Consider the following 14,296-nt stretch of genomic DNA (forward strand, 5'->3'; position numbering starts at 1 on the left):
CTTAAGCAGCTCGCTTACTTTTGGGATAACCGAGCGGTGTAGTATCGCGCAGTCCCGTTGGAAACGATCACTTTACCGGCTATTTAAAACCAACTATATTCCGAGAGCAAGATGGCAGCTCAATTAAGGGAAGAGGACGCAACCTACAGGTTTACATTCACACATGTACATTTATTGTAATAAAGTACGTAAGCAGGCATGCACGTATGCAATTAAACAAGGCAAAACACGTATGCAATTATACAAGGCCACACACGCATGACAGGAGAACGACAACTGTTCTACACAATCACTTAACAGTTTTTACTACTTAGTAGACACGGGCCCAAGGACACACGTACGCACACACACACACCCAAGAAATGGTGGCTGAAGCCTTTAATAACGGGCTCCAGCTCGGAGGACAGGTGAGCTGAAACCCAGAACCTATCTCGAACCTCTCCACCTCATGTGGTCTTCAAGTTGTTCGGACCCGGGCTCCAGCGACAGCGAGCTGGATCCAATCGCCGTGAGCCGCGATCCTTCCCGAGCTCCCGCAAATCCTTCCGCGCTTCTCAACACGTGCTGGTGAGACGAGGCGCCGATCCTTCCCGTAGATGCGCCGCTTCCCCGAGGAACCACCTCCAAGAAGAGGTCGATGAGTCGCACCAAGCCGGGAACCAAACGGAGAACAAAGAGCTCCACGAACTAAGAAGAAGAAGCCACCATTCGCAGCTCGAGCCGAGCAACCGGCTCGACTTTCTTCCCAAAACAAAGCAGCTCTCCAAGAAGTCGACCGAGCCAAGCAGAAGCCGAAGGCCCACTGAACCACCAAAGCAAAAAGCCTCCAAAAAGCCTCCTCCTGAGCCAGGCCCAGCGGAAGCTCACTGAGCCAGCTGAAGCAAAAAGCTTCCGAAGGCCTCAACCCTAACCCAAGCCAAACAGGACCCGAAGATCTGCTGAACGACTACCCTCAACTCCCTTCTCCAACTCTCAACACGAAACAAGAAAGGATCTCTTATCCTTCCCCCACGCCCGGCGTGACTCATGCCCTTGTGATCCATCTCCCGCTCAACCACGGGTGGGAGGGAGTTGTTGACATCATGAGTCACGGGACGGCAGGGTTCTTCTTCCTCTTCGCAGAAGAGGGGGAGGGACATCTCCATTGTTTCGTTCCCGAACTATTAAATCGATCCGCAGCGCATCTAAGCGATTTCTGAACATTTAAACAATGGAAGGTGGGCTATCTAGGGAACAAGCACTTCTCGACATAGCTGACTAAAGGAACCTGTATGTTGTGTGCAATCGGATTCCAGATTCGTAACACGCATCGGAGGGGGCCTCCCCTTTTTACAGACTCGTCCCGAGTCGTCAAATTTTCGTGCGACCAGCATGTGTAAGTTTTCCCCTAGTACGTTCTACCTTCGGATTGCTGAGTGCGACATTTCTTTATACGTGTCGCAACGATAAATAATCTAATGTGCTGCGTAACTAACTGAACAAACTCTCACAGACTCATTCGGACAACTTAACTAAAATTGCAGGCGCTAAAACAAACATGCAGGTGAGGTTCCACGTATTTACAATTTTCATTTGACTTAACCATTACTTAACCATGACCCAGGACTTGTGATCTGTGAAAGGGGAGAAGGTAAAAGTCGTTTCAAAGTCCATTGATGCAGGGGAATGGATGGAGATGGTCGCAAAACACAAATGAGCATGATGGATGCACAGGCTGCCTGCAGGGCAGTCCTTGCAAAACTGGATGTTCCTGGCCCACATGGTGATGGATGGACACAGCGGCAAACGCAAACAAGAGCTAGCAGGCATGGGGTCATGGCAGAGGCAGGCAAACGAGGCATGGCAAGGCAAGCCCATGCAGAACAGGCGGCTGCAGCACAACAGGCTGGCAGGTGAAGCTGGCCGGCCTCTGGTGTGGTTCCATCAGGTCTGGAGGGAGTGCGGTGGTGCCAGCCGCTCTGAAGGCAGGCTCGAACCGAGCCTACTGTCTCCCCCCACTCTATCGCCTTTGCCTGTCTCTGTCCATACCCACTCCCTTAATTTGCCAGAAAACACAACAACTTTTCACCCCTCTTTATTTTTATTTCCCTTTTATAATTGTCTCCCTAACCCCCCTTTATCATCTTTGTCAGGCTTGCCTATCATGTCCACCTAGCCTACTCCCAACCCCTACGTTCCCTCTCTGGAGGGGAATAGGGAGAGCTAGTGTCCTGTCTCGAGGCCCAATGAAGACTCAGAATGGCCTCCTCAGAGTTCTGCGATCTACCCCAAAGTGGGTCCAGCGGCCTACAATGAGCGAAGGGATGGATGGTGCGAAGGGGTACATCTCCTAACTATCCTAACATTCATTAACCTGAAACTACCCCGGGGCTTTCCAAAAACGCCTCACACTTTAAAACTATCGGTTCTGGAAACCATGATTCCCATCGTCTGTGTTGGTGTCCATTATAAATTTGGGCCTTGCCCTCAAATTTTCATTCGTGCCCTCGCACAATTTCCTGGCTGGGCAGCGTTGCTCAACTGGCAGGAACTCCCCCTCTGCCAAACTCTAAACATGGCACCCCCAGGCCCGCAGGCTGCCTCCGAGCCTAACTGCTCCTGACAACGCGGGGGGTTGCCCTCTCTGGCATTGCCCCCTCCGATGCGCACGTGGCGTGTTGATGCCCCAGGTCCCTTTCCGAGGGTCGCTCGTGCCCACTACACTGCCCCCGTGGCATTCTGGCGCTACGGGTCCCGTTTCCGACGGGTCGCCCATGCCCACTACACTATCCCGGCCCATCTTGGGCCCTTGGCCTACTCTGGCTGACTAGTCCGGTGCCCGGGGTGCCCACTAAACAAAACTCACCTTTCCACAGCCACGCTCCCAGCCAGTCCATGAACTCTTGCACCCCTCCAAACGGGTTTCGTGCCTTCTCTCGACACAAACAACAAAACGGCCTCCTTTTAATAAATTTCACTACCCACTAACTAAACATTAAACTGACCCCGGGGTCACTTGGGTGGGAATCAGTCCTCCCCCCAATCAGTCATCGCACCATGCATACCACATTCGCTCCACTCACACACTTGGGCGCACTGTCCCACACTCATTCCTCACACACTTTCCATTTCGCAACTCAACCAACACTCTATACTGCTATTCTTCTAACTAAATCCCCAAGCTAACTCACGCTCCCTCGTCATCCCTTACATCAATGCACGTTCCATTTACTCTACGTAGCTAAACTACGTCTCCACTACACATTTCCCGTCTGTCCGTGTCTCAGAAAATCCAAAAATTCCCATTTCCTAAATCTAAACTGAAATCCCTCTAACTAATCCATTCCAGGGGCTCCATGAGGCCTTGTCCCTGCCCCATGAAGCCGGTCTAACTATCGCTAACCAATCCCCCTAACTAGTAGTTCCTGTGCTCGGGCAGGGGTGTCTTCCACCCCTTGCTCAGGAATCTTGTTCACCCGAAGCGAGGGTTTTTTTTTTGTCTCTGTCTCTGTCTCTGTCTCTGTCTCTGTCTCTGTCTCTGTCTCTGTCTCTGTCTCTGTCTCTGTCTCTGTCTCTGTCTCTGTCTCTGTCTCTCTCTCTCCGCACAAGCGTGGCAACTCGCAACCTGCTCTCCTTTCCCCGTGACGTCATGGCAGCTGTTCGCGCACCTCGTCCCTCCTCGGACAGTACCATCGGGCAGGAACTTCCCCTCCTGCCGGATTCCAACCATGCAGCCACGACGTCACCCTGCGCATTAAAAAGAAGCCTCGCATCTCGAGGGGTTCCCCACGCGAACACATGCTCTGCTCGTCGGAGCTTCACAATCACGCTCGCGTGGAGAACCCGTCCGGTCCAAATCCATTATCCAGCCTAGCTCTGTCCGTCTGCGGGGTCGGCTCGAATCCACCACGGCGTTTCCGGACCGGGTTTCACTCCCGCAGGCGCGCACGTGGTGGCCTCGTGCGTAGCACGGCACGGACCCCCCCCCCCTCCCCCGCGCGCTACCGTGCAAACCCGGCACGGTTCCAAAAACAGCTACAGCCGCTACTCGGCCTTTGTCCACCATCAGGCACCGTCGTCGTCGCACTCTCGCGCACAAACTCCCACGTGCCACGAGGCTCACACACCTCGAGATGACATTCACACTCTGACATGCGGTTGCATGTTTGCACATGCCGACCGCCATCTCCCTCACAAACAGCGACCTCACACACACGGTCCCTCTCACACACGGCCGTTCACTTGCACCACGCACACCATTTTACTCACACACGCGGTCTCTTTCACACACAACCTTTCACCCACGCCATGCGCGCGTTTCAGCACGCATTTTGCCACACTCGTGAACACACACACCGGGACATTCACAATGGGGATTCGCGCTACAAGGGGTTCCGGGGTCTCCAAACACCCCAAGCTCCGTGTGTACCAGTCTACAGCACTCGCCCCCTCTAACTCGCAAAGCTCGACCGGACCCACCTGGTCGAGATCCGCTTCAAGGAGGAATATTCCCTCCCCTCGTTCCATAAGGAGGCTATCTGGCTGCTTGCATCGGGTCACGAGACATTCCCCGAGCTCCCCTTCATTGTCCTCCACTACCTCCATGTGTGTGCGCTCGTCTTTACTTTCGTCTTTATCGTGTAGTCTCTCCTCTACCGTTTCTACCTCCCGTGTCTGTTATTTCTTTTATTATTTCCGTCGACTCCACGTGTCTCTTACACGTCGCCATCACAACCATTTAATTTTTCCTTCTGTGTCACCGTCACTCTCTCTGCCGTTACGAGTCTCGCCCAACGCGTCTCCCGAATTACTTTGTCCTCCACTGCGGGGCCGACACAGTCCACACTCCCCTCAGCTAACTCGCTCGAGCACGTGGCGCCGCCATTTTGCACTCCACCGTCCGCGCTTCGTTGCACGCAATTGCGATTATGCCCGCCTGCAGGCCTCGCCCCATGCTCTGCATGTCACCCCGCAGTTGTTTCATTTCGTTTTTCATTTCGTTTTTCATTTGCTGCGCATTCGTATCCATTTTGTTTTCGATCCTGCACGCATTTTCATTCATTTTGTTGTTTATTTCTTTGCTCGCCTTGCTTGCATTCGTATCCATTTTGTTTTCCCTTTTGCACGCTTTTTCATACATTTTTGCCAGCATTGCCAATATCTGGTCCACTCTCAATGCAACCGATCCGCCCTCATCGGTCGCAGTTTCGCTGGGGACCGGGGAGGGATTTTGACGGGGGAGGGGAGGGGTGTCATACACCACGGCCGCTCCCACGCCCATTTCAGGTTCTGGGTTCGGTTGTGGGGGAAATTCAACCTGCATCTCTATGGGAATGTCCTGCACGGGGATTTCGGCCTGAGCCATGGATTCTAATATTTCTACATCCATTACCCCCTGCTCCCGTTAGCCTTGAACCGCCATTTTGCTTATCGGAAATAAATTTAAACAGCTCGGAATTTAATGGAACCGGAGGATCGCCTCGCACACCCTTGATCCAGTTCCGTTAATTTTGTTGGAGGCGGGAGAGTTTGTTTCCCGCTCCTCGACACCAGTGTTGTAGATTTCCCGCCCGTCGGCGTGCGAACGACCGCGTCGAACCAATAGCGGTCGCTTCGCCCACCGAACGGACAATCCAGTCGCGGTTTTCCAGATAAACACCGGAAACCAGCCACGGGTGTGTTTTTAAGCACACCACAACCTTGTCCGCACTCTACCCGCGCTACAGGGTCAATCGCCAAATTGTCGATATACCTAATTAATCGCGCGGGTAGACTACCGAGAGATTGTACCTCAACGAGACCGCTTGGAAACGAGCCGCTTAAGCAGCTCGCTTCCTTTTGGGATAACCGAGCAGTGTAGTATTGCGCAGTCCCGTTGGACCCGATCACTTTACCGGCTATTTAAAACCAACTATATTCCGAGAGCAAGATGGCAGCTCAATTGAGGGAAGAGGACGCAACAAACAGGTTTGCATTAACACAAGTACATTTATTGTAATAAAGTACGTAAGCAGGCATGCACGTATGCAATTAAACAAGGCAAAACACGTATGCAATTATACAAGGCCACACACGCATGACAGGAGAACTACAACACAATCACTTAACAGTTTTTACTACTTAGTAGACACAGGCCCACGGACACACGTACACACACACACACACACACACCGAAGAAATGGTGGCTGAGGCCTTTAATAACGGGCTCCAGCTCGGAGGACAGGTGAGCTGAAACCCAGAACCTATCTCGAACCTCTCCACCTCGTGTGGTCTTCAAGTTGTTCGGACCCGGGCTCCAGCGAGAGCAAGCTGGATCTAATCGCCATGAGCCGCGATCCTTCCCGAGCTCCCGAGAATCCTCCCGGGCTTCTCAACACGTGCTGGTGAGACGAGGCGCCGATCCTTCCCGACGATGCACAGCTTCCCCGAGGAACCACCTCCAAGAAGAGGTCGATGAGTCGCACCAAGCCGGGAACCAAACAGAGAACAAAGAGCTCCATGAACCAAGAAGAAGAAGCCACCGTTCGCAGCTCGAGCCGAGCAACCACCTCGACTTGCTTAACAAAACAAAGCAGCTCTCCAAGAAGTCTACCGAGCCAAGCAGAAGCCGAAGGCCCACTGAACCACAAAAGCAAAAAGCCTCCTCCCGAGCCAGGCCGCAGCCAAAGTTCACTGAGCCAGCCGAAGCAAAAAGCTTCCGAAGGCCTCAACCCTACCTAAGCCAAACAGTACCCGAAGGTCTGCTGAACGACTACCCTCAACTCCCTTCTCCAACTCAGAACACGAACCAAGAAAGGATCTCCTCTTTATCCTTCTCCGCCCCCCTCCCCCGTGCCCGGCATGACTCATGCCCTCGTGATCCATCCCCCGCTCAACCACGGGTGGGAGGGAGTTGTTGACATCATGAGTCACGGGACGGCAGGGTTCTTCTTCCTCTTCACAGAAGAGGGGGAGGGACGCCTCCATTGTTTCGTTCCCGAACTATTAAATCGATCCACAGCACATCTAATCTATTTCTGAACATTTAAACCATGGAAGGTGGGCTATCTCGGGAACAAGCACTTATCGACATAGCTTACTAAAGGAACCTGTATGTTGTGTGCAATCAAATTCCAAATTCGTAACAATCTATATATATATATATATATATATATATATATATATATATATATATATATATATATATATATATATATAGATATATATATTTATATATATATATATATACACATTGAGGGTGAATCAATGGAATGTGACAGTTTTCAGAAAGCAGCTGCTACTAAAGGCACGCTGTGGTGGGGGAGACCTTGTGTGTCACGTGATCTGCAAGTTACGCAGTTTCTCCTGTCAGTGTAGCGAGAGACAGTATGGAGAATTGGTCGGTACCACAATGCATGTTTGCGGTAAGGGTATTTTTTTATTGCAAATCGGTAGTGCAGGTGCAGACAATATTCGACGATTTGGAGATATTGACTGGCCACCTAGTCCTCTGATCTAACAGCTGCTGACTACTTCATATGGGGATACTTGAAGTCACACGTTTATGCCACCAAACCTCGCACCATCGTGGCATTGAAAGAACACATTACTGAAGAAATTCGAGCAATTGACACAGGTTTATTGTGGCGGGTTATGGACGATTTCAAATCCAAACTAGATTACATGAATGTGTCCGTTGTGGTGGAGGCCACGTAAAAGATGTTTTGTTTTTGTTAAATAAGCACAGATTATTAATATTGTATTGTACTGCTGTTTTTCAACTGAAAGCGTTCTGCTATTTATACAGCCAGGTTCTCCACAATAATGCTTTAAAAACCATCACATTCCATTGACTCACCATGTGTGTGTATATATACATATATCTACAAAGACAGTATATATATATATATATATATATATATATATATATATATATATATATATATATATATATATATATATATATATATATATATGTGTGTACATATACACACACACCCACATGCTCTTCCAGCCAAAGAAGGATGCATAAAGTGACCAAGAAACACACCAAAGAAAGCTTTTTAAATTCACAAAAAATACCTCCAAAAAATAATTTACAGTATATTGTCATTTGACGAAACAAAATCAACCATTTAGAAGTTAGAATAAAGCAGTAGACATGCTGGTGAAGGCTAGTGTCAACCTGCATCAGTGGACAGGTAGAACAATGGATGGAATCAACAGAACATTGACTGAGCTATGCTAACCGCCGTGGGAAGCAAGGAGGAGCCGATGCTTTGGGTGTTCACTCTTCGTTGGAGCAAAAAGAGAGTTAACATAATTCGATTGGAAATTCAGAATCTAATTGATAAATTACACTCGGTCATCATCTGCAAGTAAAGGTAGAATTTTAACGTGCAAAAAGAAAACCGAGTATATAAAATTATTAATCATAAAAAAAAATTTCACCAACATCTGACACTTGCTTTTACAGCTGTAATCAAAAGATTTCGATGTTGGTTGCAGTGGAAGTAAAAACATGTGTTAGCTATTTGTAATTTGGAAACACAGACAAAGCTTTGCTGAAGAGACTGATCAAGCAGCCAAATTGCTTCCCCACCAGAGATGGCTGAAAGAGATTGTACAAGGCATCGGTGAACACACTTACAATGGTCGCACATGGATGCCGGATCAAGCAACCTTACCAGTTTCACCCTTACTGGAATCGTCAGGGCCAAACGTGTACACAGATGCCCTGAGCAATCGAAAGCGAGCAAGGCATTTACTTATTCTAAAATAGAGAAAGATATTTGCTGGAGCTGCCATCACCGCAACGAAACTCAAATCTTTAAAACACAACGATCCTCTTCTACATGCTCCAAAATTAAACCTTTAGAGGAGCAAAAAAACATCTAAATTTTACTTGATCTCTGGATTATTTTGAAAGTTATGATGGAGACTTATAGAGAAGGGTTTGCTGAATTGCACAAAATATTTTTGGGTACAAATTCAACAGGTATTTTAATTAAGAGTAACCAAGATTACCATTTAAAGCAACTTGCTGTTGTACATAATCCTGAGACAAATATCATTAAAGTTCTTACCAAGGGCAACAAGCAGGATGGTTGATGAGTAGGTAGGAAATGTTTTTTTTGTTTGGATATAGGTTCGAGGCTCTGTGGAAGAGCTAGAACACTGAACGGATCAGGACGCAAAAGAACAAAATGGACAGTAAAAAGAGAGCGGGAAACCACACCAGCAGCAGGGTTGAGGGACAAAATAGATGGTGACTTGGATAAACTAAAATGGCACTCGATAGAGCGCAAACCTCTGCCAGGCTAAACAGTTTACGTTTTGTATCCCACTGATAGACCAGATGTGGATCCGGATCTGAACCAAAATCTAAGCAGGTGGTTATTTTCACCTACCAACTTATGTACTTAGTTTGGTCATAACTTGTCCACAACTTTTTGAAATATCATGCTATATTTCGTTTTTTTGCCTCATCTCTCAATTTATTTTCTTTTTTTGTATGCCTTGTCGAGGCTCGTATGAGAGATAACACACAGTGCGCAGCAACGGGGGCATGAGACAAAAGGGGTGGGAGAGGGAAGGACAAAACAGTGGGGAGCAGAGACATTAGGAGATCTGTGGAAGGGAGAGGGATGGTATGGGGAACATGGGGTATACAAGATGACCATTACAGGGACTTTCAGGAAGGAAAGCAAGAAATTTGAAGGAGGTGGGTTTGGGGTGGATTAACGGGGAGAGAAAAGATCAAGGTTTTGGATGGGGGAAGATAAGAGGTGGTGGTGAACAGCTGTTTTCAAGGCCTGGATGGAAGAATGGGATTGAAGAGAGTGCGAGAGTTTATTCCAAAGGCGGGGAAAGAGGAATGAAAGGGTGAAGGTGAGCAGTGATTCGTGATTTTGGTAGTTTTACCAGAAGGCAGAAGAGGGTTGTTGGCGGACCTTGAGCGCCCTGCGGAAATATGGTGGGGACAAATCGCAGACAGAGCAGGGGTGTAAGACCAGATTGGAGATGGTAGAAGAGAGAAAGACGACCGACCAGCCTGCGGTGAGAGAGTGAGAGGCCCAAAGACTCAGCCTCATCGTGGGAGATGGTGAAGAATCACTTTAAAATTTTCGGATCTGGATCTTCAAAATCAAATCAATTCGTCCTTGTTGTACAATCAACCTGTCCACCAGGTTTTGTCCGCATCCATCCACAATCTTTTGAGCTATCGTGCTATATATCATTTTTAGCCCTTTCACTCCATGGTGAAGAATCACTTGAAATATTTTCGGATCTTGATCTGGATTGGGATCTTCACCAAAATTGAATCAATTCTTCCTTTTCACACACCAAACCTTTCCACCAAGTTTCATCTGAATCAGTCAACAACTTTAAGATATTGTGCTCATAGACAGACAGTCAGGGTGAAAACATAACCTCCGTCCACCTTCGGTGGTGGAGGTAATAAGGGATGTGGGGAAGAATGAGGATACATGCACGGCATTGATAAAATGGATAAAGCAGCAAACTCTAAGGAAGGAAAGAGGTGGGCTTAGTTAATAGGGGTTGAAATGTTTATCAATAAAGTAACTGCTTTTTTGCAGCTATCCCTCGAGAGCAAATTATGCATTTATTGAGCAAAAGGTATTGCAAATTCTTCGCAACAGCCTGCGACTTGAATTTGGAATTTGGCCAGGATGCTAGCGATAGTGCATGCACTCTTAACAAAGAACACCATGGTATTACTAACGTACACCGACTAACGCTAGCAGACGGGACACCAGTTTAACATTCATCCAAGAGACAGGAGACACCAGGACTGCAATTTATAGCTCTGCCGAGATTCAAACCCAGGTGAGTTGGCTTAGAGGTCATTCTGTGTCCCTACCTTGAAGCCATCCTGCCAGCCCAATTATTTGAGCTAACATAACCAAAGAAAATCGTAAGAAGGCTGAAGTTGGGCCTTAAACAGAAAAGGGATGTCGGAAATCAATTATTACTTTAATGGTGTGAATGATGCTAATTTACGCTGTCAGTTATGCTCTCATGTGCCCCAAATGAATGGAATGCACCATTGTGCGTTAATTATATCTTCAAGGCAGACATGTTGAATTTCAGAAGAAGAAAAAAAGATTCCAGTGCAGTTTAAACGGAAGATTACAAAAGGTGGTGGCGTTTTCAGTTGTTTTATCCACTCGTTTGTGGTCGTCTTCATTTGTATGCAAAGACATTAGAGATTGACTTCAGGAGATATGGGTCCAACGGTATCTAATTGTATAGTGGGGTCAATAAACTGTGCATACGGTGCTGTTTTGGGTGTACTCAGTATGTCAAGCACATTGAAGGAAATGAGCCACAGATAAGGACATTTGACTCATCGTGGCTGTGCTGTATTTACACCTCGTTCAGCCCTTTTTCATAAATTCACTTATCGTCTCCACATTTATATTATATTTTTTATCATTTCTTTGAAGTCGATGATTAGTTTCCCTTTGGTATTGTGAAATCGCTTTTCCCAAGCAACTGTGGGCCAATTTTATTTATCAGCACATGCTCTTTAATTCTGTTTGATCTTTCTTTTCTTTCTGTGTAATCACTCCACACCTTCCCCCTCCCCCCACTTCCCATTTCCATTTCCTTTCCATTTCTTCTCTAAATCTCATTGCACTCCATACAGAAGCCTGTGAATCTTATGTGAAAACAAAAAGATCAAATACAATTACCATAAATGCTTGTGGACAATAATTATTGTAATTCTAAATATTCTAATCATAAACTACACAGGATGTTCAAAAAGTTCTACAAACAAGGTATAATAGTATATATACATATACATATATATATATATATATATATATATATATATATATATGTATATACATATATATATATATATATATACATATATATATATATATATATATATATATATATATATATATATATATATATATATATATATATATATATACATATATACATATATATACATATATATACATATATATATATATATATATATATATATATATATATATATATATATATATATATATATATATATATATACATATATATATATATATATATATATATATATATATATATATATATATATATACATATATATATATATATATATATATATATATATATTTATATATATATATATATATATATATATATATATATATATATATATATATATATATATATGTATATACATATATATATATATACATATATATATATATATACATATATATACATATATATATACATATACATATATATATATATACATATATATACATATATATATACATATACATATATATATATATATATATATATATATACACACACACACACACACACACACACACACATATACACACACACTAGCGGGGTGTGCTTACATAATGTGTAAGCATAAGAACCGTGTTTCGCCATTGTCACAGGTCGCTCACCTGCATTCGATTTTTCATTTATTTATTTATATTTTCATTTATGGATGCATTCTGACAGTTCTGTGATTTTCCTATTGTATCATCTTCGATGTCCGTCGGCACAAAAAATTACCATACTTCCTCATTGTCTCGGGTCGCTCACCTGCATTAATTTTTTTCATTTATTTATTTTCATTAATTTATATTTTCATTTAAAGATGCTTTCCAATGGTTCTGTGATTTTTCCCGGTATATCAGCTTTGATGTCTGTCAAATTGAAAAATTTCAGCTTTCTACATCACCCGGAAGGTACCGATCTTTAATATTAGTCAGTGGTTAGAAAGAGCATGATATATTGGATATCAAATGCATTTATACACTTATGACTTACATAAATGTATCTATTGAAGAATAAGCAAATTAGCACATCTGGCTGTTGTGAGCATGTCGTTCCATCGTAGTTACACTTAAACTTGTGTAAATTTAAAATCTGATGATCACTGTTAGTGATCACTGTTAGGTCCTGCAGATCCACACATTTGAACTTCACACCCAGAGGTCTGGGAGAGGTCTCAGGGCCCTGGTCGGGCTTTGCGGATTGTATCCCACAGTCTCCAGGGGTCCTGTATTGATTGGGTCCCGGCCCCCTGGTTAGACATTTGCAAACTTTACATTCGCTCGTGAATCTACCATTGGAGTGTTCAACGAGTTCTATAAAGTCACAATAGTCCAAGTCATGCCAATTGTTTCGTTTTTAGCTCGCCTGTTCGAAGAACAGAGAGCTATAGCGATAACCCCGGCGTGAGCGTGAGCGTGAGCGTGAGCGTCAGTGTGAAAATGTTAAAGTTTTTGGTGCAAGTTATTTCCTTTCTAATGTTTTTATCTACCACACTATTTTTTACTGATGACAATATACAAATACATATATTGCTTTAAAATTATTTGGATCAGACTTCACTGCAATGCTTTATAAAAAATATTATTAGACTAGTCTTTTTAAAATGATAAATGTATAAACAGGTGAGCATTGGGTGGCTTTGACCCCAACTCTCTGGTTTAATATGCATGTAACATTAATGTATATCTATATAATACATAATTGATGGGAAAATATATATCACATGCATTCATTATGTATGTATACCCCTCATTATACATGATGTATCTTGAACTTTGGTGCGAGTATCTCGTTCATATAACTTTTTGAATCAGCCACAGATATGAATTATGATACATCTTGGAATAAAATCCCTCGGTCATTCTTGGAGTGAGGTGTTTATATTTTAGCATTGAAGGAAAATTCCCAAAAAAATAAAGTTGGTTAAGAGTCTAAAACGTTGTGAATTTCAGTTTCACCAGACTACATGAAAACATTTAATAATCTGAAATCAAACTAAATTGATAATGTATTGGAAGAATTCAAGCTAAAGTAAAACAGAACTGTTTCGTTTTTTTAAACCTTCGCAAGAGGAAAACTTGTTGTTATTTTAAAACATCATAATGAGGAAAGCGAGAAGTCTTTTGGCCTTTCATTAAACAAGTACAAGTTTATTTCGTAGAATGAACCACTAGTCTTGCTAGTTTAAGTAGTCTTGATCTACGTACAACAATGGATGAAATCAACAGGACCTTGATCGAGGTATGGTAACAGCCTGTCGTGGGGGCTGATGTTTCGGTTGTTAACCCTTCCTCTTTTGCTCCAATGAAGGATTAACGTCGGAATCTCTTTGCTCGTCATACCTCAATCAACATCATGTACGATTTTATCCAACAAAGTTTATTTTGTTTCGGTATTTGGGAGAAAAAAATTGGATCTCAGTTCCACAGTTGTGCAGGAGAGATTTGGTATTTGAAAGTCACACCGTGAAAAGTGCATTTATAACATTTAGGAC

General features: G+C 44.3%; 1 protein-coding gene across 7 annotated transcripts in view; it reads right to left on the minus strand.

Annotated features, from left to right (window-relative positions):
- Positions 1 to 14,296, minus strand: part of CACNA2D3 (calcium voltage-gated channel auxiliary subunit alpha2delta 3) — a 390,026-nt gene that overhangs the window by 297,818 nt on the left and 77,912 nt on the right. The window contains exon 1 of one of the 7 annotated variants that reach the window (XM_085897497.1): positions 6,233 to 6,485. The exons of the other annotated variants lie outside the window; for them this stretch is intronic. The gene's annotated coding sequence lies outside the window, so the exon portion shown is untranslated. Of the gene's footprint in view, positions 1 to 6,232; positions 6,486 to 14,296 lie in introns of those variants that run through there. 7 annotated transcript variants of the gene reach the window in all.

This window comes from Eptatretus burgeri, chromosome 10 (genome assembly GCF_056783735.1).
Source record: "Eptatretus burgeri isolate ZD-2024b chromosome 10, Ebu_testis_v1, whole genome shotgun sequence".
NCBI classification, from domain to species: Eukaryota; Metazoa; Chordata; class Myxini; order Myxiniformes; family Myxinidae; genus Eptatretus; species Eptatretus burgeri.